The sequence below is a fragment of the Mesoplodon bidens genome (genome assembly GCF_964165515.1).
Source record: "Mesoplodon bidens genome assembly, chromosome: 2".
Taxonomy (NCBI): Eukaryota; Metazoa; Chordata; class Mammalia; order Artiodactyla; family Ziphiidae; genus Mesoplodon; species Mesoplodon bidens.
The window spans coordinates 48480408-48506701 of NC_138177.1; the positions used below are offsets into that span (position 1 = coordinate 48480408).

Below are 26294 nucleotides of genomic sequence, written 5' to 3' on the forward strand. Positions count from 1 at the left end.
AATCAACTTTTCATTGTTCAGTTGAGAAAACTGAGGCCCACAAAGAAGTGTCTTAACCACGGCAGACAGTCACAGAGTCAGGAGGAGCCCTTGGATCTCTGGCCTCCCAGTCCCGGGTTTCTTCCCTCTTAACTCAAGTCCGGGCAGGCCTGAGCCCCCTTAAGGCAGATGAAATTTCCCATTTTTAAAAGAAGACCATTCCACCCCCAGCAGGTGTCACAACATTTCTCACATCCTCAATTCGGGATCCACCAACTCTTCAATCAACAAACGTTCCTGGGGCTTTCCTGGTGGTGCAGTGGTTAAGAATCCACCCGCCAGTGCAGGGGACACGGGTTCGTTCCCTGGTCTGGGAAGATCCCACATGCCACGGAGCAACTAAGCCCGTGCGCCACAACTACTGAGCCTGTGCCCTAGAGCCCACGAGCCACAACTACTGAGCCCACACGCCCCAACTACTGAAGCCCACACTCTCTAGAGCCCGTGCTCCGCAACAAGAGAAGCCACCGCAATAAGAAGCCCGCACACCGCAACGAAGAGTAGCCCCCGCTCTCCGAAACTGGAGAAAGCCCGCTCGCAGCAACAAAGACCCAACACAGCCTAAAATAATAAATAAATAAAAATAAAATAAATTTATATAAAAAGAAAAAAGATCATCCGCTGTTAAAAACAAAAACAAAAGAAAAACACACGTTCCTGGAGAGTCTATCAGAAGCAAGTCTCCCTGGGAACACAAGCTGTTCGACAAGTTTCTGCCCCCAAGAAGTCACAGTCTGATGGTGGAGGGGCATATACAGGACAAACACGTGATACCCCTGGGTCTCCAGCGTATTTCCTCCTGTAGGTTTGGCTCGCACTAGACGCTCAGCGAACGGAAACGGGAGCTAATTAGTATCATTTTCAACGCCAGTCCGCAAAGAGGCCCGTGGGTCGGTGCGAAAAGGAGGCGCTTTTTCTCCCCAGTCCAGGCCCTGCAATCGCTTTCCAGCGCGCCTGGCGGGGCGGCGCGGGAGCATCCGGCCTTGCTCCTCCAGCGTCCTGGTCCCCGCTCGGCGCGCGAAGGGAGGGGCGCGGGGGCGCGCACGCAGGGTGTCGGGGGCGCGCAGGCCGCCCGGGGACGCGCACGGGCTGGTCTCTGCCCTAATGCGGTGGCTGGCGGCGAGAGGCGCTGCAGGGGACTCTGGGGAAGTGGCGGCGCCGGCAGCGCACAGCACCGACTGCACCCAGGGCCGGAGCCCGAGCCCTTGCAGGTAGGCGAGCGTGAACAGCAGAGAGATGGGGGTGGGGGTAGAACGGGGGTCATGGAAACCCATCTAGCGACACCCCCTTGTTCCCGCCCTCCTCTGTCTGTCTCCATCCCCTGACCTGTCCCCATCCCCCTCCATCCACACCCCCGACCCTTCTCTCCACGCTGTTACCTGCCCTGAATCCATCGTATGTCAATATCTGGACCCCACCCCATCCAGCTCCCAACCCCGTCCGCCCCAACACCTTTTCTATCTCGCTGGCTGCTTCCCCTCCCCCTTCCCGCACCTCACTCTCTTCCCCTTTTCCTCCTGTCCCTGCCTCATCCCCGAGCTCTGCCCTCACCTGTTTACCTCCACACCCCACTTTGTGTGACCCCTGTCCCTTCTGTTTTTCCTGCCCCGCACACCAGGCTCTCTCCTTGCCCTCCCTGCTCTGGTCCCCAGCTCATACCCCCATCACTCTGTGTGCCTGTCTCTCCATCAGCTCCCTCACAGCTTCTGTCCTTCTCGGGTCCCCTCTGCACACCCTGTCTCAGCCCCTTCCCAACTACCTCTTGGTTTCCTCCTCCACCATCTCAAGAACCCCATCTTCTCCCCCTTGGCTGTTAGCTGGCCTGCCACCCATCGCCTTTCCCACCTGCCTTTCCTGGTGCTTTTGTAGCCACATGGCTTTTACCGAGCCCCCCTCCCTGCCACTGGGCCCTCCTTCCCTGCTTGGGGAGGCCTAGGGCTCTGAAGGCCCCATGTACTCGCTGTTGCAAAATCCACTTATCCCTTCTGTATGTTTGATCCTATTCATGGCTTGGGGGCAAAGGATGCTGGGTGTTTGTAGGCCTCTCTTAGGTTCCTCTTCGGCTACTCTCTTCCGCTAGTTGTTCAGGTTTGTTTCCTAGATGCATGGGGTGGGGGGGTGTTAAGCATAGGGAAACTAGGACCCTTGGGGCAGGGGTCCAAGGAGATGGCTGAGCACCCTCTTCCTGGTCTTGATCTGAGCCCTGGGGATGCAAAGGCCTGGATGAGGAGCCTCACTGAAGGGTTGGAGAATTTTGGATTTTAGAAAGGATTCTTCCTCAGCCTCCAAGTCAGCACTTTGGCATCGGGAGCTGTCATGAGTGTGGCCCATGGTCTGGGCTGAGTGGGCAGAGTGCTGAATCACCTAGTCTCTAGTCCCCATGGCAGCCCCTCTCTTGCCCTGAGCCAGGTTCTGTTCCTCATTCTTTCCTTGGAATTTGGCAGTGGTGTGTGTGTGTGTGTGTGTGTGTGTGTGTGTGTGTGTCTGTGTGTTGGGCAGAGATGCCTCCTTCCTCAGTCCAAAGGAGTGGATGACAATATACCTTTTCTGCCTGTCTGTCTCCAGGCATGAGGGCCTGGTGTGTATTATCTACCCTTGGAACTGTGATGCGCCCTGCTGGGCCCCAGTCAAATCTCCGGCAAGGGCAGATCACGGGGCTTTGGGACCTGGTTGGGCAGGAGTTGAATTGTTTGTATGGAGCTGGAGACCAGCAGGTTCACAACCCACCGAACTTGAAGCATACGTAGGAGAAGCCCAGGAAAAATGTGTGTGGAGACCCTGGGGATTGGTCATGCCAACTGTGGGAGCAGCGGGCAGGGAGAAGAAGGAAGGCAGAGACCTGTCTCCCCTGGTTTGGGGATGATTGGATCTGGTGGATTTGCATTGCAGGAAGAATTAAAGAAGATGGAGGTGGGGTCTGCTATGCATCTAATAATTCTACCTTTTGTCCTGACAGAGCGGGCACTTCTGAGGCAGTAATTTCTTCCTCTTGTGTTTGGATTCAGCTGAAGGTGTGTGTGTGTTTGTGTGTGTGCGTGTGCGTGCACACGCGTGTTTAGAAAGAAAAAGAGAGAGAGAATGAGAATGAATAGCACAGATGAGGAAAGAGACTCACTCACACTTAGGCCAGAAATTGTGTTTCCTGTGAAACAGGAAATGTGAAACAGGGCAGCCCGATTCCTGCCCTGGGGACCTCAGCTAATATCCCAAGTCTTAAATTGGAGGTTAAGAGCAAATTGCTGACGGATCCTGGCCCTTCTCTGCAAGGCTCCCTCACTTTAGAAACATGAGTGGACTCCTTCAGCTCGTGAACAGCAACTCTGAATGGGATTCAGGCAGTGCCCAGCAAGGGGTGGAGGGGCGGGTGTGCAGCTGGGGGACTGGCTGTCCTCTGCTTTGTCAACATTCTGTGCCCCTCCCATCATGACTGGGGGTGGGGCAGGAAGCTTCCCCTGGCATCAGCGTTCCCAGAGCTGCCAGCTTTTCCTGGCCCAGGGAGGAGGCATCACCTGGAGCCGTCTCTGAGAGCTGATTGGATGAAGGTCCTGACGTTGAAATGCTGATTGCTTAAGTGGGGGATTCTGATAACAATGTACACATCTCCCAGTTTTGTGCAATGCATCTCATCCCTCATCCCTTGTTTGACATCACAGAGGCTACAGCAGGGATACATTGAGGCACACAGAAAGGGAAGCCAGCTCCCTGCAGAGCTGGAGCAAGACCTGACTAGCTCCCTGTGGGCTGATGCAGGCTGGGCTTATGGGGCCAGGCTGGATCTTTCAGGGGTACATTGAAGAGGTAGCTGGTATCTAGGGGTTGGGTTCTGGCTTTGGATATCCAAGGGGCGAGGCATAGAAGGTGGTCCTATTTCTGCAGTGACTGAGAGACAGGATTCCAAGACTCCCATCACTCTGTTGTTGCAATGTGTTCCCTTCCCCTGGTGCCACTCTCCTCCAAGACCATCCAAGACCTGGGGTGTGAGGATCATCACTTAGTCTTTAGAAAAAGAATTTCTTAGGAAACTAGAAAGAGAGAGGCAGAGAAGTTCAGTCTTCAGTCTGTTTGGCCTGGGAGAAGAAGGGAGAAGGAAGTAAGAGGAATTTAAGGCTGGTTACATACTTATTCATTCAACAAATACTAATTAAACCCTACAGTGTGCTGCTCTGCTAGGTGCTGGGATCATAGAGATCAAAAGACTCTCTCAGGGCTGCCAGTGTAATGAAAGAGACAAGTAATCAGACAAATAACATAGATAAGCTTGAGTGAGGACATGGGGACAGGGATGATGAACAGCAGCATCTTTCACTCCAGTGGCATCAGCCCCCCCTCCTCCACAGCTAGGAAGAGGGCTGGTTGATGTTGTCAGAATGGTGGTTCAGGGCTGACATGGAAGTTGAATGTGAGGGAGAAGGTGAGGGAGAAGGTAAGATGCAAGATGTTACCAGATCCTCAGCTTGAGGGGGAAGAGGGGATGTTCTGTGTGCAGCTGAACCCTGCTGGCTACTGCTTCAGCCTGAAGGGGGAACTCGGGGACAAGATCAAGGCTACTCAACTCTGCCATTACTGTTTCCTCTGCCATTACATTTCCACACTTTGTATTTTAGGGGCAAAGTGTGGTCAGAATATGCTTAGAATGTCAGAGTGAGTCAGAGGAAAGAGGCCCGGGGGCTGATGGAGAAATAGCAAGTTCAGGTATGTGCTCAGAAACAAGGTGAGTAAAAATATTGTGAGCTCTGACATGGGTGGAAGGGTCTTGGAGTTCTGGGAGGTCAGAGTCAGGTGGGAGTCATCAGAGAGGTCCAGATAAGGGAGAGGAGGTTGATAGTGACAGGGGAATCCTTAAAAGTTACACTCGAGCACAGGTCACCATGAACATCCATAGCTGAACTGGGAAAGAGCCTAAGGATAGAGACAGCCAGCCTCACCTGTCTGAGGAATCCACCCCCCCACCTACACATATGATTTAGCTCATTTCATTAGTGTGTCCTGAGCCTTTGAAAATCTCCTAGGAACTACGCTAGATGTTGGGTGTGTAAGTCAAGTGAGAGACACAGAAATGAAAACAAATTAAAATTCGGTACAAAAAAATGCTCTACTGGAGGTAAACGGATTCCTGGCATTGTAAGAGCATGGCTGAGGGGGCCCAGTGGGCTGTAGGGCCTGGGATGATTGTACCACACTGTTTGGCTAGACCCCTGCTTTGGCTAGAGCAGCCTGATGTCAAACTTTTGAGCGTTTACTCCAGATGCTCAGCTAGGGCCCAGGCCTAGTTGCAAGGGCAGATGTTAGATGCATATGGCCTGGTCCTTGGGGCTGCAGGGAAGGGCTCTGGGAGCTAATGGCTGTGCTGGGTGCTTGAGGAGGCACTTCCAGAGCTTTGCTGACCTGGGATATTGGTCAAACTGTGCCAGCCAGCTTGAGATTTCTTGAACTACCCTCCTTTCCTTAGGTTTTGAGACAAGCTAGGAAAAATAAAAGTGGCATAATAGATTAGTCATCATTATAGAGTGCTTACTATGTGCCAGGCACCCTACTATATGCTTGATATGCATCATCTCATTTAACCTTCATAAGGGTTAACTCTACAAAAAAAGTATTGTTAGGATTCTGGTTTTACCCATAATGAAACGGACCCAGAGAGGTTGTGATTTAAGATTATAGAACAGTGAGTTGCAGAGCTAGAATTTAAACTATATTAGTTTGACACCAAAGCCCATGCTCGTCTCCTGTGATCTCTCTGACCCTGGTAGGACTGGAATGTTTTATCCACTCGTACGAGCCTCTCTAGGAAAATCTGTTAGAAGGGCTCAGTTAGCATGCATTTCTCAGTACCTACTGTGTCCTTCTGAAGGATACAGAAATGTGGTTCCTGCTTTCAAATAGGGGAAATAAGATGGAAACATGTGAAAACCCTTGGGAATAATACAAGACATTGTATAATTAAGTCTTCAGACCCTGGACAGTAAAATTGCAAAGGAAGGAGTTATGCCTCAGTATGGAGGTGACATGGCATTGCAGAAAGTGCTCAGCTTTTGACATCAGACAGACCTGCCTTCAAACCTTGGTTCTTTCCCTTACTGGCTGAGGAGCTACAGTTTCCCAGTCTGTAAAATGGGAGTATTAATATGAACCTTGCAGAGCCATAATAAGGATTAAATGTGATAAGGCAGTGAAGGGCCCAGCACCCTCCCTGGCTGGCAGTAAACATTCACCAATGCTAGCTGCTCTTCAGAGAGGGGTGGGAATGGAGCTGAGCCTTGAAAAATTGGTAGAATTTTAATAAGGAAGGGAAGATGAGAGTTTTCTAGATGAGGGAACCCACAGGGGTCTAAGCAAATACTGGATGGGTTCAGGTTCTCTGGGAAAGAAGTGACTTGCCTCACCCTGCCTGCTTTCCCCAGGTTCCTGCAGTACAACCTTATAGAAAAGGACACCTTCATGAAAACCGTGAGGGGTTTATGTTTTACTTCCAGCCCCATCATTAACAGAGTTTAAATGTGTTTCTCTTTCTGTAAAACTAGAAGATTGCTAAAAGTCTCTAGTCCCAGAAGCCTGTGTCTCTGGAGTTCATGTCATTGATTAATTTCTTGTCTTGCCTTTCCTCTCCCCAAAGCCATGAAAAAGTGGGGATGCCTGGGGCCTGGTGGGGTCATCCCCTCAGACCGTCGTCAGCCCTTCCTGACTACTGTAGCTCCCCTCCTCCGGGAAGCAGCTGCCTGAGCATCTGCCTTCTCCTTCACCGCCCCTCTTCACTCTTCCCTTCCCAGACTGGGCCAGCCCCTCCTGAAAGGCCTCCCCGGCAGCCCCTCTCCCCGCCATTATGATGCTAATCGTGTTGTTAATTTTTCTGAGATGCAGAAAGAAAGCCCCAATCTGTTCTAATGAATTTAATTAGAGAGGGGCTTGGAGGACTTTAGAACCTCTTACCAGGATCACAATAAACAGAGTTAACGAGATAAACAGCTTGGGATCAGTGGCTCAAGGGTAGGAAGGGAAGATTTCTGACTCAGTCCTAGAATGAGGAAGCCCCTGGCACTGAAGTTGGAGGAAGGCTGTGTGAGCAGTTGTCCGCCAGGAGGTTTCCCTTTGGGGCTCGTTTTGCCTGCCCCACCCAGCCCCATGGACATAGTTGCATATCTAGTTTTGTCCTTAGGTGACATGACCCTCTGGAGAGGTCTTAGCACTCTCATCATCATCACCAAACATTTATTGAACGTGGGTAAGGGGTACTGCGCCATCTTCTGGAGCACAATTGAGGCTCCTGAGACCTCGTCTCCACCCTAAAGGAGATAAGAGATATATATTCAAAAATAAGAAACATTTGCTAATTCCAGACAGTAAATGCTAGAAGGATGACAGGAGGTTATATTGGGCTTAGATCATCTGTAAAAGCCTCTTGCATGGGTCCTGAGACCTCAAGACTTGAAGACTTAATGGTCAGAGCTGCTGGAGGAGGAGCAGATTCAAAGGCACACGTGCGCAGGGGATGTTTGAGTCATGATGAATAAATGGCATGGCTTGGGTGGTGGGTGCGTGTAATTCCCTGGTGAGGGAACAGTATATTGAGACATAGTCATAGAGGATCCTGAGTAATGGAACCTTTACTTTTCTAGCCTGATCATACTGGGGTCTCACTGCTTTCCCTCTCCGAGCACTTAGGATGGTTGGCTTGGGGAAGGGCTTAGGACAGGGTGATTCTGGCCTTCATGCTGAACTCACTTTCCTGGATCCAGTTTAGGCCAACTGGGGTGGGTTGACCAGATGCTAAACTTTGTTCTCAGATCTTATGACTTTCTGGGATGAGAGTGAATGGCTGGCAGAGCAATTCCAAGGACTTTTCCCAGTGATGAGAGTTCCTTCTTTACCGATGCTGGCCAATTTGCTTTGGCACTTTTTTGCAAGTATTTAGTGGAATCTTCCAGTTCCAGGATCAGTGAGTTTCATAACTCTTCCCTTTATATTATTTTCCACTTTTATTTATTTATTTATTTTTGACCTTGCTCGGCAGCCTGCGGGATCCTAGTTCCCTGACCAGGGATTGAACCGGCGCCCTCAGCAGTGAAAGCTCCGAGTCCCAACCACTGGACCACCAGGGAACGCCCTCATCGCTTTATATTATTGAGTTCTTTGAATGTGTGTGTGTACATGTATATGTGTGTTCGTGTGTGCATGCTGCTTATGTTATTGAAATTATTCCAACTAGATTCTCATTCTAGTGTGATCTTTATTTGCAGTACAAAAGTTATTAAACATTTCTGGGCCTTAATTTCTCCATGTGCAAGAGGGAAAGAGTCATCCCTGTATCCTATTGTATGTAGATCCATAAACTGAATGCTTTGAGAATAGGATTTTAAACATGAGGAGGTACTATAACTATCACTTTGACAAGAAGTAGAATATTGAGCTGAAATTTTAAGTCAGTTCTCTCTCCTCCTTGGAACCTCTTGACTTGTAAGACTAGTCAGAGTTTTATTTCGGGGCACCAACAAAGATTATGCTTTTTGTTATTTTCCATAGTCTATCTGGGCTTATGCATAATTAGTAATGGAGTTAGTACACTGCTGTCAGGTGTTGGTTGACCTATCCATGCATGTTTGCATGAGAGATGTTGTTACAATGCCATGGTTATAATACCCATTGTGTGGTATTTTTCCACTTGTTGGAGGTGACATGTTCTTTATGAAGGAAAATGCCTCTGAGGCCACAGGCAATTTTCCTATGCTGACGTAGGCAAGGACAGAAACTAGATCTCTTTCTGATCATCGTCACACACTGAGTGGAAATGAAGCCTTTGTGACTCATGTTGGGAGCTAAACCAGGGCTCTCTGGCTGATCCCAGCTCTGAGCTGTGCCTTGGCTTGTTTTTACACAATGCTCTTTAGTCTTTGAAGCCTTTATTATGAGCAGAGCACACTTCTGGGTGGCAACTTGTTTTGAGGGAATCTTCAACTCATCGAATGTTAGAGATGGTTTAGTCTAAGATCATTATTTTACTGATCAAAATGGCTAGTTTCTGGCAAAGTCAGTTCTTCCACATACCAGGCCACTTTAAACACTATATATGAACCTAGTAATTGTACCGGAGGGTATGTAATCAAGTTCCTTAAAGCATGATCTAAACTAGAAATGCTTTGAGATGTCAGAGAAGAGAGGATATCAAAGTAGACTAAAGTCCTTTGGGAAGGTTTTGAAGTGAAACGGGCTGGTCTGGGTCCCTAGGGATGGGTAGGATTTGAATAGATAAAGGTAAGGGAATGGCATTTCTGGTGGGGTAAGGGAGCATAATCAGAGGTTTAAAGGAGGGAACTTACACTCAGGCATTGAATTGGCCAGGCTGGAGCAGTGGAAGGTACAGCTGGAGGGACCAGCTGGGGCCAGACTCCAGAGAATCTTGAATCTGACTAAGGAGTTGGACTTTGTCTTGGTGAGGAGCATTTAAGCTTCTTAGCTGAGCTTGCTCTTGCTCTAAAGACAAGATTGTGGTGTTAGGAGAAGTGAATGGGAAATCCCTTCACAGGCAGTGGTGTCTGGGGATAGTTGCTTCTGAAGGGCGTTTGGAGAAAAGGGGAGTACTGGAACTTTTAAACGCTTGTCGGCTGGTCGGGAGCTTGTCGCTGTCCAGGGTGCTGAGCTGCCATCTGCAAGATTTTTCTCCCTGGTGATGCCAGGTTAAAAGGTAAACCCAGGGGGGCTTCCCTGGTGGCGCAGTGGTTGAGAGTCCACCTGCCGATGCAGGGGACACGGGTTCGTGCCCCAGTCTGGGAAGATCCCACATGCCGCGGAGTGGCTGGGCCCGTGAGCCATGGCCGCTGAGCCTGTGCGCCTGGAGCCTGTGCTCCGCAACGGGAGAGGCCACAGCAGTGAGAGGCCCGCCTACCGCAAAAAAAAAAAAAAAAAAGGTAAAGCCAGGGGATGCATGGAACCACCCAAAAGGGATCTGGAAAACTGTTCTGGCTAGGACTAGGTAGCATGTGGGCTTTCTGGCAGCAAATTGGTCTGCAGGATCTGACTTACAAATCCTTGTGATGAAAGCAAAAGTTTGGGTTGGGGGAAACTAGTAACGACCCTTTGAAAAAGGAGTGACCGGGGGCTTCCCTGGTGGTGCAGTGGTTGAGAGTCCGCCTGCCGATGCAGGGGACGCAGGTTCGTGCCCCGGTGCGGGAAGATCCCACATGCTGCGGAGCAGCTGGGCCCTTGAGCCATGGCCGCTGAGCCTGCGCGTCCGGAGCCTGTACTCCGCAACGGGAGAGGCCACAACAGTGAGAGAGGCCCACGTACCGCAAAAAAAAAAAAAAAAAAAAAAAAAAGGAGTGACCGGGCTTCCCTGGTGGCGCAGTGGTTGAGAGTCCGCCTGCTGATGCAGGGGACACGGGTTCGTGCCCCGGTCCGGGAAGACCCACATGCCGCGGAGCGGCTGGGCCCGTGAGCCATGGCCACTGAGCCTGCACGTCCGGAGCCTGTGCTCCGCAACGGGAGAGGCCACAACAGTGAGAGAGGCCCGCGTACCGCAAAAAAAAAAAAAAAAGAAGGAGTGACCATGTGTGTGCACATATGCGTGTTAAAATGGCCCAATTTGTAGCCCTATAAATTTTGCCTTAGAGTCTTTGTATTTACATGAGACTCTCAGCACATTGCTTCTTTCATTGTGAAAGAAGCAATGTGCTGGAGAGAGCAACCAAAGTTCCCAGAAGACCCTACTCATTGCTTCAAATGAAACATCTAAATGTTCAACATTAGTGCTGTGCAGTAGAGCTTTCTGTGATGATGGAAATGTTCTGTATCTGCACTGTCCAACATGGTAGCCACTAGCCACATGTGGCTATTGAGCACTTGAAATGTGGCTAATGTGATTGAGAATTGAATTTTCAATTTAAATTAAATAGCCATGTGTGGCTACTGTATTAAACTGCACAGCTCTAATGTCAGAATCCTTGCAATTTGCACTTACCCTTGCATATTTGTCCCTCCTACCTAAACCTCTTTGACTTAGAGTAAACATGGACTGTTGAATGGGGATGAGTTTGACACATTGCTGGAGAAAACCCCAAGCTAAATCTGAACTGAAAGTCCGCGCCTGACCGTGAGTTTTGCCCTTTTTTATTGTCACAGTGGGGACAACCATGCATGACGCACTGCGGTTTTCCTTCCAAGGACAGGGAGAAGGCTCCTTGGATTCTGGCTCTGGTCCCAGGGACCTGATCCGAGACTTTTTGGAACCTTGAGTGGGCAAGCAATGCAGTGTGTATGGCCCTGGGCACTTGGCTTTGTGGTGAGGTGGGGTACAGATTTTGTGCTGTTACGTCAGATGTTTGTGGGCATCCAGCAGAGAGAAGTTCCTGGTCTTGATCCATCTCCCTTTCTGACTGTAGGCATCATTTCATCTTGTGTACCTGGTATGGGGGATGTGGCCCAGGATGGGGATGTGGGTCAGTGGTAGAGATACCAGAGGGGGAAAATGCTTTAAAATGCCAAGTAATAAGCAAGTAATAATAACCTGTCAAAAGACTGGAGTAGAAAATTTCCATTGTATAGGCATGTGCCAGTGCACATATCCTAAACACGTTTGACTTCTTTGGGTCTCGGGTCTTAGGCTTTCTATGTATAAGTCTGGTTTCCTAAAGCAGAGTGTGTGCTTTTTGAAGCCATGCCTTACAGTTTTCTTCCATAGACTCTCAGTGTTCTGATAATCTTAATAAATGCCTGCTTGTTGAGTAGCTCTTTGTTAGCCTGGAGCTATCGGTTTGACTCCTAGAAAATGTGTGCGCATGAATACAAATAATATTTATGAAGCCCCTGCTGGGCATAAGTCTCTGTACTTGGTACTGTGGGCAGTGACAAAGGAGGAGCCAGGGATGGTTGATCTCAGTCTAATGGGAGAGCAAAGGCAGGCATGTGTGAAAAATTATACACACACACAACTGATAGACAGAAACAAAGACTGAAGTGGTAGGAGGGATACAGAGCTGGGGGAGGGGTGCAGGATGCTGGAAGGGTCGTTTTATGTGTGTCTCTCTGTCTGGCCTTCTCTTGAGGATTCCCTCCTTCATGAGGCTTAGCTGGTACCAGCCACCCCCATGCCTGCAGTGACAGTGCTGCCTTTATGGTGGATCAGGCAGCTCACTGTCTCTCTGGGGCTGTGCTGAGGCACTGCTGTCCTGAGCTTGCCTCTTCTGTGGTGAAGACACTCGGAGAGGGGGGAGGGGGAGTGGGGGCAAAGACTGTGTGGAAGGGGAAGAAACTCCTTTTTTTCTTGTCACTGAAATAGTAACAGGGTCCTGCTCTCAGATTCCCTCCTGGTCACAGAGGGGCTTGTTGGGACTCCAGCAGCTCTGGTACCTGGAGCCCCATGATGCAGGCTCACGTGAGGCCCTGGAGGTGACAAGAGAAGCAGAGCTTAGTGACGTGGCTCCCCGAAGTCACCTGAGGCCCCTGCTGTACTCTCGAGGGGCGTGCCCTGCCTGGTGGGGAGCAGGTGGGCTGCATCTCCCAGCTGCGGCTGGGGAGGGACTTCTCTGGTTGACTCACAGGGAGGAGCCTGCCCTTTTCCATCCTCCACGAGCACATGAGTCACCCGGGATCTTGTTCAAGTGCAGAGGCAGAATCAGTAGGTTTGGATTGGGCCTGAGAGTCTGCATTTCTAACAAGCTCCCAGGTAATGCCAGTACTGCCAGTGAGCAAAGCACACTCTGATTGGCAAGGCCCTAGACGTGTGTTCTCAACCTGGCAACGAGTTAGCCTCACCTGGGGAGATTTTAAATGTGCTGATGCTGGGACCCTCTCTAAGCCAAATAATTCACAATCTCTAAGCGTTGGGTCTCGGCACAGGAATGTTTAAAGGTCCTCCTGGTGATTCTTATATACAGCTCAGGCTGAGAACCACTGGCTCTCTGGATGGTTTTTCTCCTCCCTCTGATCTGCTTTTCACCTGGCTATTCCTTCCTTACCCCAGGAGATGGTAAGTGCCTTGAAGGCACACAATGCCTTACCTCACCAGCCCTGCCCCACGGCTGTCCTCAGTCAGCATGAAGGTGGTCACTGGCTCGCTTTATCACTCTGGCCACTGCTCCCATGGATGTACCACCAGCCGTGAGGGATCAAAGAATGTGGCTGGCTTAGAGCAGACCAGTGCTACTCCTAGAACCAGTCCAAGTGGGTATCCAGTCCCTGGATCCATGCCCAGAACATAGTAAACTTTCAGGAAATATATATTAAATGGATGATTATTCCATTGTGGTGTGGCAGAAAGGGCACTGGATTAGGGATCTGAAAACCAGACGGATTAGGGATCTGAAAGGACTAGAGCAAGTTATCTAAGCTTCTTTAGCTTTAATTTTCTCAATTGTAAACTGGGGACAATAATGCCTACCTAATAAGACTATTTAAATAAGAATAATATAGGAGAGAGGGCTCTATAAATGCTAGTGTTGTACAGATAAGTGATTGTGTAAGAATTCATTTTAAACGTGGCTGGCTGAGCTATAGGTATTGGCCTTCCAACCCTTGTTCTACAGACACTCCCAGGTCCCACCATGTGTGCCTCTGTCCACAGGACAGCCAGGGACTAAGGGACGAGCTGTTGACTGGACACCTGCCCTGTGTCAGGGACTATGCTAGATGCTTGGCTTTTGTCATCTCACTGATTCATCACAACCTTGGACTAGATGTTTATATCCATCACATGGAATAATGGGGGCTCAGAATGGGCCCAAAGTAGGATAGCTCTAAGTGGCAGAGCTGGGATTGGATCTGATTCCAGAGTCTCCTAATCCTGGCTCGTTACCCAAATGGGCAACTCTGAATTCCAACATGGGGCTGATGGTCCCTTGTTTGAGAAGTTTCTGTGTCTGGGAGTCACTTGTATTGAAGAGTGAGGTAAGAGTCTGGGTAACACCGAAACTCCAGTCTTCTGTTAGGGAACGTTAGGGTCCAATGGCACCGAAGTCTTCTGAGTCTTGGCCCACAAGGCACTGTAGAACCACTGCTCTGAGTCTTCATCAGGCCCCGAGGCGGAGGCTGTGACGCTTTCCGCACAGAAGAATCACCATCTGTCCTGCAGTCCCCTCTCTGCTTGACAGAGCCACTGAACCCAGCTCTCGTCTGTTTTGCCTACCGAGGTTTACCTTTCATTCTGGTGCTAAAAGAAAATGGGAACATAAAAGGGGACAATCCCAGGAGCCTCCCTTCATCCACACATATAACATCAACAGAATATTTTCATCATCGGGTACTCGTGCTCCTATCCTGTGGTGTGTGTGTGTTGGGGGGGGGGTCTTCTCCAATAGATTTAGCCCTGAGAGGAGATCCCAAGTCCGTTGTTCTGCCCACCTCTCTAGCTTCAGCAGTGCTGCCATTATGACAAGGACACATCCTGGCAGAAGTCATCCTGGCTAAGCTATTCAGTAAAAGAGCGGGGAGGGCTAAGTTGCACGGTCTGACCAGTTATGGAGGGATCCACCTAGTCCAGGTGCTTATCTGTCTTTACCTGGAAGAGTTCTTTAACTCAAGATCTCATCACATGTTAGCTGAGACAGAATCCACACTGGGAGAGAGAAATATATATATATATATATATATATTTCACTGGGACAGGAAACTCAAGCATGACGACACAGGCAACTACACATATCCCATGTTGGGCCTTTGGATATAAATTTCTGCTTCCTCACTGAGAAATGACTAACTCTCTGTTCATGTATCTGGTCTACATTCGTCCTCTTGCTGTGTTCCAATTTGGCTGATTTTTTTTCTTATGCATTCCGTGAAATTCTGTGCTGAGATATTGCTTTCCTGTATCAAAGCCAGTAGTATTACAGCATCCAGACCCCTCTTAAGCTTTGTTTATGAATTGTTTAGTGTTTACTGTTAAGTGCAGAGTGTTTATCCATTGTGTTGCTTCAACATTTTCTCTGCTAAATCTCCATTTTCTATTTTGGTTTTCCTTTCTCTTTCTCTCTGAGTGTCCCTAGGGTTTTCTGTTTCTGAGAACTCTGTTTCCTATCTCTGGTTGTGCATGGTCAGCATGCTGCCCCTCTGATAAGAGTAAGGACTTCCAGTTAGGCCTGGGCTCAACAATGAATCCCCTATCACCTGGAAGCTTGGCCACCCACGACCTGTCTGTGTGACACCGTTAAATACCCTATCTGACTGTAGAGGTCTGGGGTCTTAGTGCTTTATCTTTTCACTCCCGCGGACGGTGGCTGTTCCAGCACAACCTGTCCTGGATAGTTTAGGAATCAGCGTGAGCCTACTGGGCTTCTGGGACTTGGGTGGGTTTGGCTGGTGGGCCCCAGGTCTCTGGCTCTTTTCCTTCTTCATCTGGCTGCCTTCACAGCAGCAGGGGCCTTCATGATGCACGGACATTGGGGAATGTGGAATGTGCAGGTTAGGGGGAAGTCAAGCTAAAAGGAGATGTAGTAAAAGACTATGATGCTGTGTTGCTGGATCCTTCTGGAAGGTTCTGGAAGGCTGGTGCGGGAGTAGGGTCAGGGCCCCATTCTGAGTCAGACTGGGAAGGCCCTCTCTGAACACATCCCATGGTTCCTCTGCATTCTTTTTTTTTTTTTTTTTGCGGTATGCAGGCCTCTCACTGTTGTGGCCTCTCCTGTTGCGGAGCACAGGCTCCAGACACGCAGGCTCAGCGGCCATGGCTCACGGGCCTAGCCGCTCCGCGGCATGTGGGATCTTCCCGGACCAGGGCACGAACCTGTGTCCCGGACTCTCAACCACTGCGCCACCAGGGAAGCCCCTTCTGCATTCTTAAACCTTGAAAAATAAAGAGAAAGCTTTTGGATGGCACCCTAAAAAGTTACAGTGGGGGCTTCTGAGAGCAAGAATGCTTTGTTTCTCAACAGGCTGGTGACATCATCTGGGGTCTACCCAGATGCTGGTATGTTGGGGACAGACCAAAACAGGCCAAGGACTACTCATTGGTGGCTAAAGATATTCTGATGGCTTGGACTATTTTTGCTCCAGATTATTTATCTTCTTCCTCCTCTTTCTGCCCTCCCAGGTTTGTTTTTCTCAGCTCCCAGTGTGGAATACTCAAGGGCATGCATCTGGTCTTGCAAGTAGAAGATAGTGCAGGAGCAAGGGCCTGGAATCAGGCCACCTGGATTCCAGTCTGTCTCTCTATTCACTAGTTGTGTGATCTTTGGCGAATGACTTAAATCTTCTCTAATTTTCATCTGTAAACTGGGGAGTTAAATAGTGCTTACCCTGCATGGATATGTGAAGATTAAATTAGATAATGCACATGAACCCCTTTGCATAATGCCTGGCAAATAACAAGTAGCCGATGAAAGTGAGCTGCTGTTGTTACTTCCCTGCCTTCCCTTCCTTATAGTAGCTTCATGCCCTGCCTTATTCAAGTACACCTAACAACTTTGGGGAGCAATCAGAAAACATTTTTGAGCCTCAAATAGGTGCTATTTGTGTGCTAGGTACTATGAGAATTACAGTGGAGAAGGAAAGGCAATCTTTGCCCTCAGAAACCTTGCACTCTAGTTGAGCAAGCGTACCAGGCATCCATGCATGGTCAAGATGACTAATTACACAAAGTAATAAAGAATAAATGAAAATGTATGGTTTGGACCACATAGCTCTTGGAGTTTAAGAGAGAGTTCATTTTAATCTATGGTAGTTTGGAAGACTCAAGGAGGAGATGCAGAGTGGAGCTTTGAAAGACGGAGCTCTTACTCTTTCTGTGCTCCTAACAAGCTCGTTAGGGAGTGTCTCCAAAGGGGAGGAGGTAGAAATTCAGAAGAAATGGACAATCCAGTTATCCTCAAGCCCTAATTTTCTAATTTCATGCTCGCCACACCTGTAAGGAAAAAGGATGGTGGGGAGAAAGGGGTGACTTTCCTGAGGCACAGACACAGTGAGGAAATCAGCACAAGGTTAATCAATGAAACAGAGGTAGAAGTGAGACCACGTAACAGTCCAGAGTATGGGAGTTCATTTCTTATAATAAGCCATTTCAGTTCCCTCGTTTTGCTTCCTGTAATTTACTTGTATCCTTATCATACCCTTGCCACACCAAGTTAATACCCTGAGCTAATGTATCATTTCCACTGTAGAGGTGGGGAAACCAAAGCATAGAGAGTTGGGTGACTAGTTCAGGAAGCAGCATGAATCAGAGCAGAGTCAAGCCAAATTATCTACCTGTGGATTCCCAGTCTAGCTCTCTCCTGAGCTTCTCCTGGGACACAGGTCTCAGCTGGTGTCTAGCATAAGGCAAGCCCTGGATCCCTAGGAGGATGGAGAGCAGTTCAAGCAGCTCTGGCCCAGAACACCATGTGACCATCACTGCACCCTCCCAGCTCTGGCAGCGTTTCAAGTCCTGGTCTCAACAGCCACGGGACTTGGTGGCCAGGCCTGGGAAGAGCCCATTGTCTTCTTGCATGACCACTGGCTATGTGGCTGCTGGCTAGCTTGCTTGTTCAGTTTTAATTTGTTTTGTGTAGGCTGCTCTGAGCCCTATATTCAGCTGCAGCTGGGCAGCTGGCACCTGCTCAACCTTTGCCCCAGTCTATCCTAGAATTCTCCATGGTACTGATGGAAGACTGCTGGCTCTGTGTGTGTAGGGCTGGGGGGCAGGGGGGGAAGGAAGGTGTTAAGCTTCCTGAAAACTAAATCTCTTTCTCTACTGGGCACTCATTCTGGGAGGAGATAACTCAAGGCTGATATGTGACTGTCTTTTGGGAGCCCCTGTGGTTTTCTTCTTTCAGATGTGTGTAAATTGACCTTGGTTATCAGCCTGACCACCAGTGGGAGGACAGGAAGTGTACTATGGTCATGGGTTCTAGGCATTTAGTCGCCTGTAACCTCCCCCATCCCTGGTTGTTGTCATAGCAGCAGCAGCAGTAGTAATAATAATAGGAAGAGTGAGGTTAGAATAATGGCAGCTTCCAGATACTCAGAGCTTATTACGTGCTATGGGCTTTTAATAGGCGTCTCACTCCACACTCACTTATGAAGTATTTTCAGTGGCCTTGCTTTACGGGCAAGGAAAGGGAAGCACAGGGAGCTTGATGGCTTTTTTCTGAGGTCGCTCGGCTAGTAAGCTGTGTGTTCGGGGCTTCAGTTCAGACCCTTCTGATTCCAGTCAGATTCTATCTTCCTGAGCTCTTAACCTTCGGTGTTCTGAATGCTGAGAAGATCCTTCCCTGCCAGAAAGTCCACTGTAACCCTGACCACCACCCTGTTCCCTCCCGCTGGAGTAAAAGGCACAGGTCTGACCAGCTGATGGATTCCTCGGTTATGGGGAAGCCTTAGTATCTCATGGGTTTCTTAGACATCTGAGCTTGGGGAGTCCCTCACTTTGCACAGGAGGAGGATGAAGCCTGAGGAAGGGACTCGCTCAAAGCTAGCAACAACCTAATAGCAAAGTGAGGAGTAGAACCCAGCTTCCCGGCTGGTAGCCCAAACTTGTCTCACCACCGTCTACTTGTAGAGCACCTTTGCTGCCCCACGCCTCTCCAGCCACCTACCCCAGATGCCGGTGTGAGACAGTGGGGAAGGGGGAGGGCCAGGCCGAATTCTCTTTCCCACTGGGCTGCTGACTTCCATAGGCAGGGGACAGTCCCGACTCGCTCTTTCCCCCAAAGTCCACCAGCCTCTTTTCCTTTGTGTCGGTTACCCTCTGGCGCACTTGGGAAGTCGGGGGGTTGTAGAGGACTTGACTCTTTCCTGCCACTCCCCACCCCCTTCTACCTTTTCTCTCCAGAAAATTCCACAAACCCAGTAGGTTATGAGAGACTCTTCCCTGGCCTGGTGACGGATGCGCTTCTGTCTCCATTTGAAGACAACCACTTTGTATTTTGCTTCTTTCCCTATGAGCAGTAGGCATGGGGGGTAAGGAGTAGTGGTGGGAGTTGTCAGGTTTGTCTCTTTCTGAGGGAGAAGCTCACAGGATCCCTCCAGAGCCAGAGGAACACAATTGCATTAGCCTCAGCTATGTTGTTGATAAGAAGATGAATACACAGGTGGAGGGCAGTCTGGGTCTTAGGGACTCATTTCTGGCTCTGCCTTTGTCTTCCCATTAACCCACTGGAAACAGTGATCATTTCCCCATTTCCCAGAGGGACACACTGAGACTCAGGGACCCAGAGCCCCAACCAGGGAAGTCTTGAGAATTCATCCTGTCCTTCTTATCCTTCCTGTCCAGGAACTGACGCTACCTCTTAGCAGGGATAGAAAGATTCAGTGGGTTGGATACAATCCCCTTTGTCATTATTTTTTTTAATAACTTGTATTAAAGTAAAGCATATATACAGTAAAGTACAGAAATCCACATTTTATGTTTCTTAAATGTTAGTTTTCTGGTTATAAAGGTAAAAGTTATAAAACTTGAAAAAAATTAACAAACAAAAACCCCAATCACTTAGAAATAAGAGCCATTAAGATTTGATGTGCGTGTTTTCAGTTGATCTTATCCTGGTTTGAGAGTTACTGCTAGAAGTCGGCTGTTGGGGACAGAGGACAAGGACAGGGGTCTTGGAGGGTCCTTTGCTCCTTCTCAGGATGTTTCATTCCTGGTCCCAGCTACAGCCTAGCTTCTGATCTTTATTTTTTTATTTATTTTTTATTATTAGCTTCTGATCTTCACCTGAAACTTAGAAACATTATCATCCCTGCCCCAGCTGTTAGTAAATCAAATAATTAGCAGTAACACCGTGCAAGCCATTATTTGAACGACTCTGCACTGTTCAAAGTACAAAAGTCAGGTTTGACACGTTGGGAAGAGAGTCCTAGAGCACTTGAGGGCAGGTGTGGCCCAGGGAGACCCGTTGGCCTGGGTAAATGCTGTGTGTTTACACACATCTGGATTGGTGTCTGCCTCTAGCCTGCTTCTCAGGCCTCCCTTTGGGGCTTTATTGAACAAGGCTTGGAGGGCAGCAGCCACTGAGTAGGCGGATGTGGCCTCACTCTTGGGCCCGTCAACCTCAACTCTTTGCGTCTGAGCCTCCCTGCAGAGATTGGCTTCCACTGGGGCATTACGCCATGTTACGTGGGCTGTTCAGAAGAGTACTTGGTGCTGCGAGAGCTCTGCCAGCGTTCCTGGATACCATCGTCTTCCAGACCACTGTCTCGTTATCCAGGCTGCCATAGAAACTGTCAGAGCCACAAGGGACCTTAAACACAGGCAGCTCTGTGAGTCTCAGACTTCAGCCTGCATCAGAGCCCCCTGGGCGGCTTCTTAGAACACAGGTTGCTGGGCCTCACCCCCACAGTTCCTGAGTCAGGCCTTCTGGGGTGGGGCCCAAGAATGTGCATTTCTGACAAGTGCTCAGGTGACGCTGCTGCTGGTTCAGGGACCGCACTTGAAGAACCGCTGATCCAACTGTTTCATTTTCACAAGTGTGAGCCTGCTATAGTCTGAAAGCTTGTGTTCCCCCCAAATTTTCTGTTGAAAACCTAATGCTTAAGGTGATGGTATTAGGAGGTAGGGCCTTTGGGAGGTGATGAGGTCAGGAAGGTGCTGCCCTCATGAATGGGATCCGTGCCCTTATATAAGAGACCCCAGAGAGCTAGCTCATCCCTTCCACTGTGTGAGGACGCAGCAGGCAGGCAGCCGTCTGCAACCGGGAGAGGGTCCTCGCCAGAACCTGACCGTGCTGGCACCCTGGTCTTAGACTCCCAGCCTCCAGAACTGTGAGAAGTAAATTCTGTTGTTTGTAAGGCACCCAGCCTGTGGTATTGTTTTTGGAGCCGTCCGAAGGGACTATGCCAGCGTGGTGGACCACACCACGTCCTGGTCCATTTATCCTCTGGGAGGTGCCAGCAGCTGGGTCGTGAGGGGCTGCTTTCTTGATGGGATAGAAACTGTCCCAACTCTGTGGAAAGGGGACAAGAGCAGATACAGCATGACCCAGGGGTGAGAAGGAGAAGCAGGTATACAAATCCTGGCCCTGCTACAATTCCATTTATTCATCCAAGAAACAGTTATCACGTATATCCTGTGGGAAAAGAGCTGTGCCTGCTGCTGTGCGGCCTAACCAGGCAAACAGGACAGTCTGCATTTGGTGGCAGCTCGTTCCCCTCTCTTCCGGTCTGGTCCCTTGACAGGGCCTCACCCTCAAATGGGCTTGGGAGCCATCCTGTCACTGCTGGCTGCACAGGGAGAGGAGAGAACTCAAGAGTCAGGAGACTGGGTACTGAGCCTCACTCAGCCCTGACTCACCAGGAGACCTCAGCTAAATCCGTCTCGGTAGACCTCAGTTTCTTCATTAAAAAATTCAGTGCAGCAGTGGGTAAGGTGACGGTTGAACAAGACCTGTTCCCTAACCTGTAATTCTAAAACTCTGGGGGCTCTCAAGTGGTTAAAATGTCATCTGACTTCATTTCTGTTATTTACTTATTTAGTTAGTTAGTTAGGTAGTTAATTTTTGGCCGTGTTGGGTCTTTGTTGCTGCGTATGGGCTTTCTCTAGTTGCGGCGAGCGGGGGCTACTCTTCATCACGGTGTGCGGGATTCTCATTGTTGTGGCTTCTCTTGTTGTGGAGCACTGGCTCTAGGCACGTGGGCTTCAGTAGTTGTGGCTCGCGGGCTCTAGAGCGCAGGCTCAGTAGTTGTGGCACACGGGCTTAGTTGCTCTGTGGCATGTGGAATCTTCCCGGACCAGGGCTCGAACCCGTGACCCCTGCATTGGCAGGCAGATTCTTAACCACTGCGCCGCCATGGAAGCCCCTTCATTTCTGTTTTTAATCAATTAATACTTTTATTCCATTTTTTTCCTCCTTAATATGAGACAGACTGGGGCTCTCCTAGCGTGTGAGGTGTGAGGACTTCGAGGAGATTAGGTACAATATTATCTTCTGAACACTGCTGACTGCAGGGTGCTTTTGCCCTCAGACTTTTAATTTGCTTCTCTTCTTAGTCATCTATTGTTGAGTTTATCCATAATGAACCGGAAGACAGGATGGAGACAGGAAACATGGAACGTCACAGAGCTAATGAGGAACACAATAATAATAATTCTACAAATTTGCCAGAAGATGATGGTTACCAGATTGTATTCATTTGACCAGAATTTTTATATAGCACATCAAGATGTTTCTAATACTCAAAAAAAGTGATAAATATACCTAAAGTGGATTTTCATTTACTGGGAATAAACACTTTTTACACCTATAACAGAGAAGTGCATGTAAATTAGTCCGAATACTTCTCTCTTGCAGAAACAAAATTTCAAACTTACAAAGCACCGAGGATACGAATTTCCAACTTCAGGATATGAGAGCAGCTTTTGACTATTTTTGTATCTTAACATTTGATTAAATTATTATAGTGTAATTTGATCCCCAAGCCTGACATGATATAATATGCCATCTAAAAATGTGTTAACAAATCATGCTTCTTCTTATATAGTTAACCTGAACTAAATTGGACAGTATGTGCGACTTGCTAAATTGGGAAGGGGGAGAATCAAATTTATGCATGTAATAACCATTATTAAAGATTGTGTTAAAACTGCACTTTAGGGCTTCCCTGGTGGCGCAGTGGTTGAGAGTCCGCCTGCCGATGCAGGGGACACGGCTTCGTGCCCCGATCTGGGAAGATCCCACATGCCGCAGAGCGGCTGGGCCCGTGAGCCATGGCCGCTGAGCCTGCGCGTATGGAGCCTGTGCTCCGCCACGGGAGAGGCCGCAACAGTGAGAGGCCCGCATACCGTAAACAAAACAAAACAAAACAAAACAAAACTGCACTTTATAAAAATTTTAATAATAATCTGATCTAAAATAGCATATTTTTAAACTTAAAGATATGCAAAAATAACCAAATTATGTTATCATTTCCTTGGCGTGATTACAAGATAGAAAGATGGGAAGCGTTAAGAAGAACAACTTCTGAGGTTCCTTCTACCTCTGACACACTAGGATTCTAGGATGGTGCAGGGTCTGAAAACCATGATGAAGAACAGGAGAATATGATAGTTTGGGGGGGGTGGACACAGTGTGCCCCCTTTCCCCTAGATTGTTGTTGGAAATGGGATTAGACAAGGTCTTTGAGGGTCCAGATGTCAGAACTACAGAAAGCAACATCCTGTCCAACTTACCTAAGAACTTCCTAACCATTAGACTTATTGGATTATAGAGTTGGATGGGACATTAGATATCATCTGACCCTATAAGAGCTTCCTCCAAATAAGAAGTGGAGTGAGAAGCCTTGCAAGAAGTGAGCTCTGTGTCTTAGGGAGTGTTTAAGCAGAGGCCAGTTGACCCCAGGCCTGGGATGGTGGCCTGCTCTGCTGGCCTCAATGGCTGGAGCCTGCTAGTGGGGCTCAGAAATGAGTGTGGCCAAATGGTCACTGCTCTCCCCGCTAAAAGTTGTCTTTGGCAAATGTCAGTCCAGGGATGGATGAGTTTGGGGCCTGGTCCTGGGACTCCTGGGAGCACTGCTGTGGCACCATGGGGGCTCTCACCAAACTCTTAGGCATGCCTCGACTGGGTGAGCTGGCTGGCGTGTCTTCAATGGCATCAGAATTTTAGCTACATGTTTGAAAGAGATGCTAATGGCCTGGTCTGGAGGAAAGGCCCTCGGACTTGGAGTTGGGACACACCTGAGGCCTCACATAGCCTAAAGAATCTTCTGCGCTGTCAGTAGACACTGTCTCCATGCCACTTCCTCCCAGCCTGGCTTGCCTCTTTTCTGACCACATTAACAGATGGGAAGCAATGTCACAGAAAGCCCAAACCCTAGATAATCTACAGTCCACATTTGGTTTATGAATGATCTATTGCATATCATTTTTACACAGATTATCTTTCCTAATTTTTCTTTTGTTGAGGCTGAAAACAAACGCTTTTATTTCCTTTAGCCCATATTAGAAGTGGGGTACCCACTGCATTCATTCAGGCTCAGAAGTAAGCTATCCTAGGCCTGGACATTTGCTGCAGATAATTGATTGCTTTTAGTTCCCCATAATCACATTAGCTTATATTCTTATATGTTAATTCCCTTCAACTTTGGTCATTTCCTCTGTGTGTGTGTGTGTGTGTGTGTGTGTGTGTCTCCATATACCCCATTTAGACTTGACTGGCCTCTCCAAGCCCCAGCCTAGAGCCTTCTTTCTGTATCTTTCTATAGTCAGGGCTCAGTAACTGGCTCCCATATTATTTTGGGGTGCAGTTAAGATGAAGCCAATTGAAGCATAGGGTTTATAACCCTGAGCCAGTCTTTCATGTTCTGCTCCTATCTGAGGGAGGCATTTGCTGTGTGCGTGTGTGTCCTGAACACAGGTGTTCACACGGTGCATACCTCCTGGTATGGTGTCAAACCCATACCAGCCCCTCCAGATCTCACTGACATGTTGAGAGAAGTCTCTGATGCTCTTGACTTGCCCACTTGGAGAGTGAGAAGGGAATCCCCGTTGGTGAAGGTGTGAATGAGTTTCTCAGTGGGGTTTTCAGGACACACCCTTTCTGCCTGCTTCTCAACTGGATCTCTGCTGGCATAGGAAAGAGGGAAGGGGGAGGGGCTAGAGAGAGATGGGCCACCGGAGAGCCGATTTGGCTTCTTTTCTGCTCTTCTTGAAAGGGCTCCAAGCCGACTTCCTGACTGTCTGTCTACCAAACGTAAAATAGATAGCTAGTGGGAAGCAGCCGCATAGCACAGGGAGATCAGCTCAGTGCTTTGTGACCACCTAGAGGGGTGGGATAGGGAGGGTGGGAGGGAGGGAGATGCAAGAGGGAAGAGATATGGGGACATATGTATATGTATAACTGATTCACTTTGTTATAAAGCAGAAACTAATACACCATTGTGAAGCAATTATACTCCAATAAAGTTGTAAAAAAAAACAAAAACCTAGACTTGACCATTAGCATAACCTTGCAGCTAGATTGTTCGCTGACTGCCCTTAGGCTGCCTCACTCCACCCTCCAGGCCTTTCTGTCTAACCTATTCACAGACTCTCGGCAAGAGCCAAAATCCTTGCCACTTCTCTTTCCCTTGCTCATTCTGCTATCTGGGCCATGGGTTCATCCCACTGCTAGTGGGGGTTGCGTGTAGGTGGCCTCAACTACTTCCACTTTCCCCACCTGGGCCGCTTCATTTTGTGGCAGACACTTCACCCAGGAGGTGAGTGCCTGTCTTGGGGGAGGGGGCCAGCTCAGCACCCGGGAGCTTGGGAGCTTGGCCTGAGACGGTAGAGCCCGGCTGCGTTGCCTCCCCCACCCTCCTGACCTGGGAAATCCTCTAAGCTGACCTAATTACCTGCAGTGAGAAACTGCATACGGATTCCCAGCAGGCGTTGTAGTTTGAGGAGGGAGGGGGCCCTTGGACAGGTGGGTGGGTGCCAGCCTGGGATTAGCCCTTTTGTGGCTGCCTCCCTAGGACAAGTGTCTCCTTTCACTTTGCCATCCTTGTGGAGGTGAACCCCTTTGGAGTCCTTCCAGCCTGGTCAGTCCTCCCCCGGTCATCCATTCGTCTGGGGGATACAGGAACTCCAGTCCCAGCTTAGCACAGATCTGCCTTACCTGGGGGCATTTCTGCTCCTTTCTCTCGGTGGGGATCATCAGGAGTTGGTGTATTTAGCCAGAGTCCCAGTCTTTCCTCCTTCAGGGTCACCTTCCACCCCTGTCCAGGCAGGAGCCGTTCGGTCCCCTGGTGAATCCCTGGTGAGAAGCAGTTTTCCGCTGAACCCTCTCCAGGCCTCACTGTGCTGCCAGCTGTTCCTCCAGACCCACCACCTTCAGGGACGCTGGAACCCTGGGGGGATGATGTGCAGGGCAGGTCCCTGTGCTCATCAAGTGGTTATGGAGCATGTGCTTTATGAAGAGTGTCTTCCGTTGTCTCATGCTTTGGAGGGTGCAGGGTTCTTTACTTGCAAGGCCACATTTGAGCTTCCTTACAGCGCTTGGAGAGCTCTGACTGGGAGCCTGGATGAGGACCCCTGAGACTCAGGCTCAGTCAATGAGGGAGGCGTGGAGCCAGGATCAGCTCTCAGCCCACCTGACTCCAGCAATGTGCTTCTGCCACCACCACAGAGGCCGCGTTAGTGCTTGGCAGATAGAGCACATGTATGCGCCTCAGTCCCTTCCTCAAGTTTATAATCTTAATGTGGGAACAAAAGTTACACATGCAGAAAAAGACTCAGGAACACCATTCCATGCTCGAATATAATTGACCCTCATTGACAGCCGATAGACAGCAGTGGGGATAGGAGGGAGGAAGGAAGTCCATTGTTGACTGGGGTCATTGGGGAAGGCTCTGTGGAAAAGTCAGGCTTTAAGCTCAGCATTAAAAGATCAATA

The 26294-nt window shown here is 49.1% G+C and overlaps 1 protein-coding gene across 10 annotated transcripts in view; it reads left to right on the forward strand.

Annotated features, from left to right (window-relative positions):
• Positions 1–1173: 1173 nt before the first annotated feature.
• Positions 1174–26294, forward strand: part of NFASC (neurofascin) — a 178376-nt gene continuing 153255 nt past the window's right edge. For all 10 annotated transcript variants that reach the window (XM_081225480.1, XM_081225482.1, XM_081225483.1 and 7 more), the window contains exons 1-2: positions 1174–1250; positions 4644–4731. The gene's annotated coding sequence lies outside the window, so the exon portion shown is untranslated. The remainder of the gene's footprint in view (positions 1251–4643; positions 4732–26294) is intronic.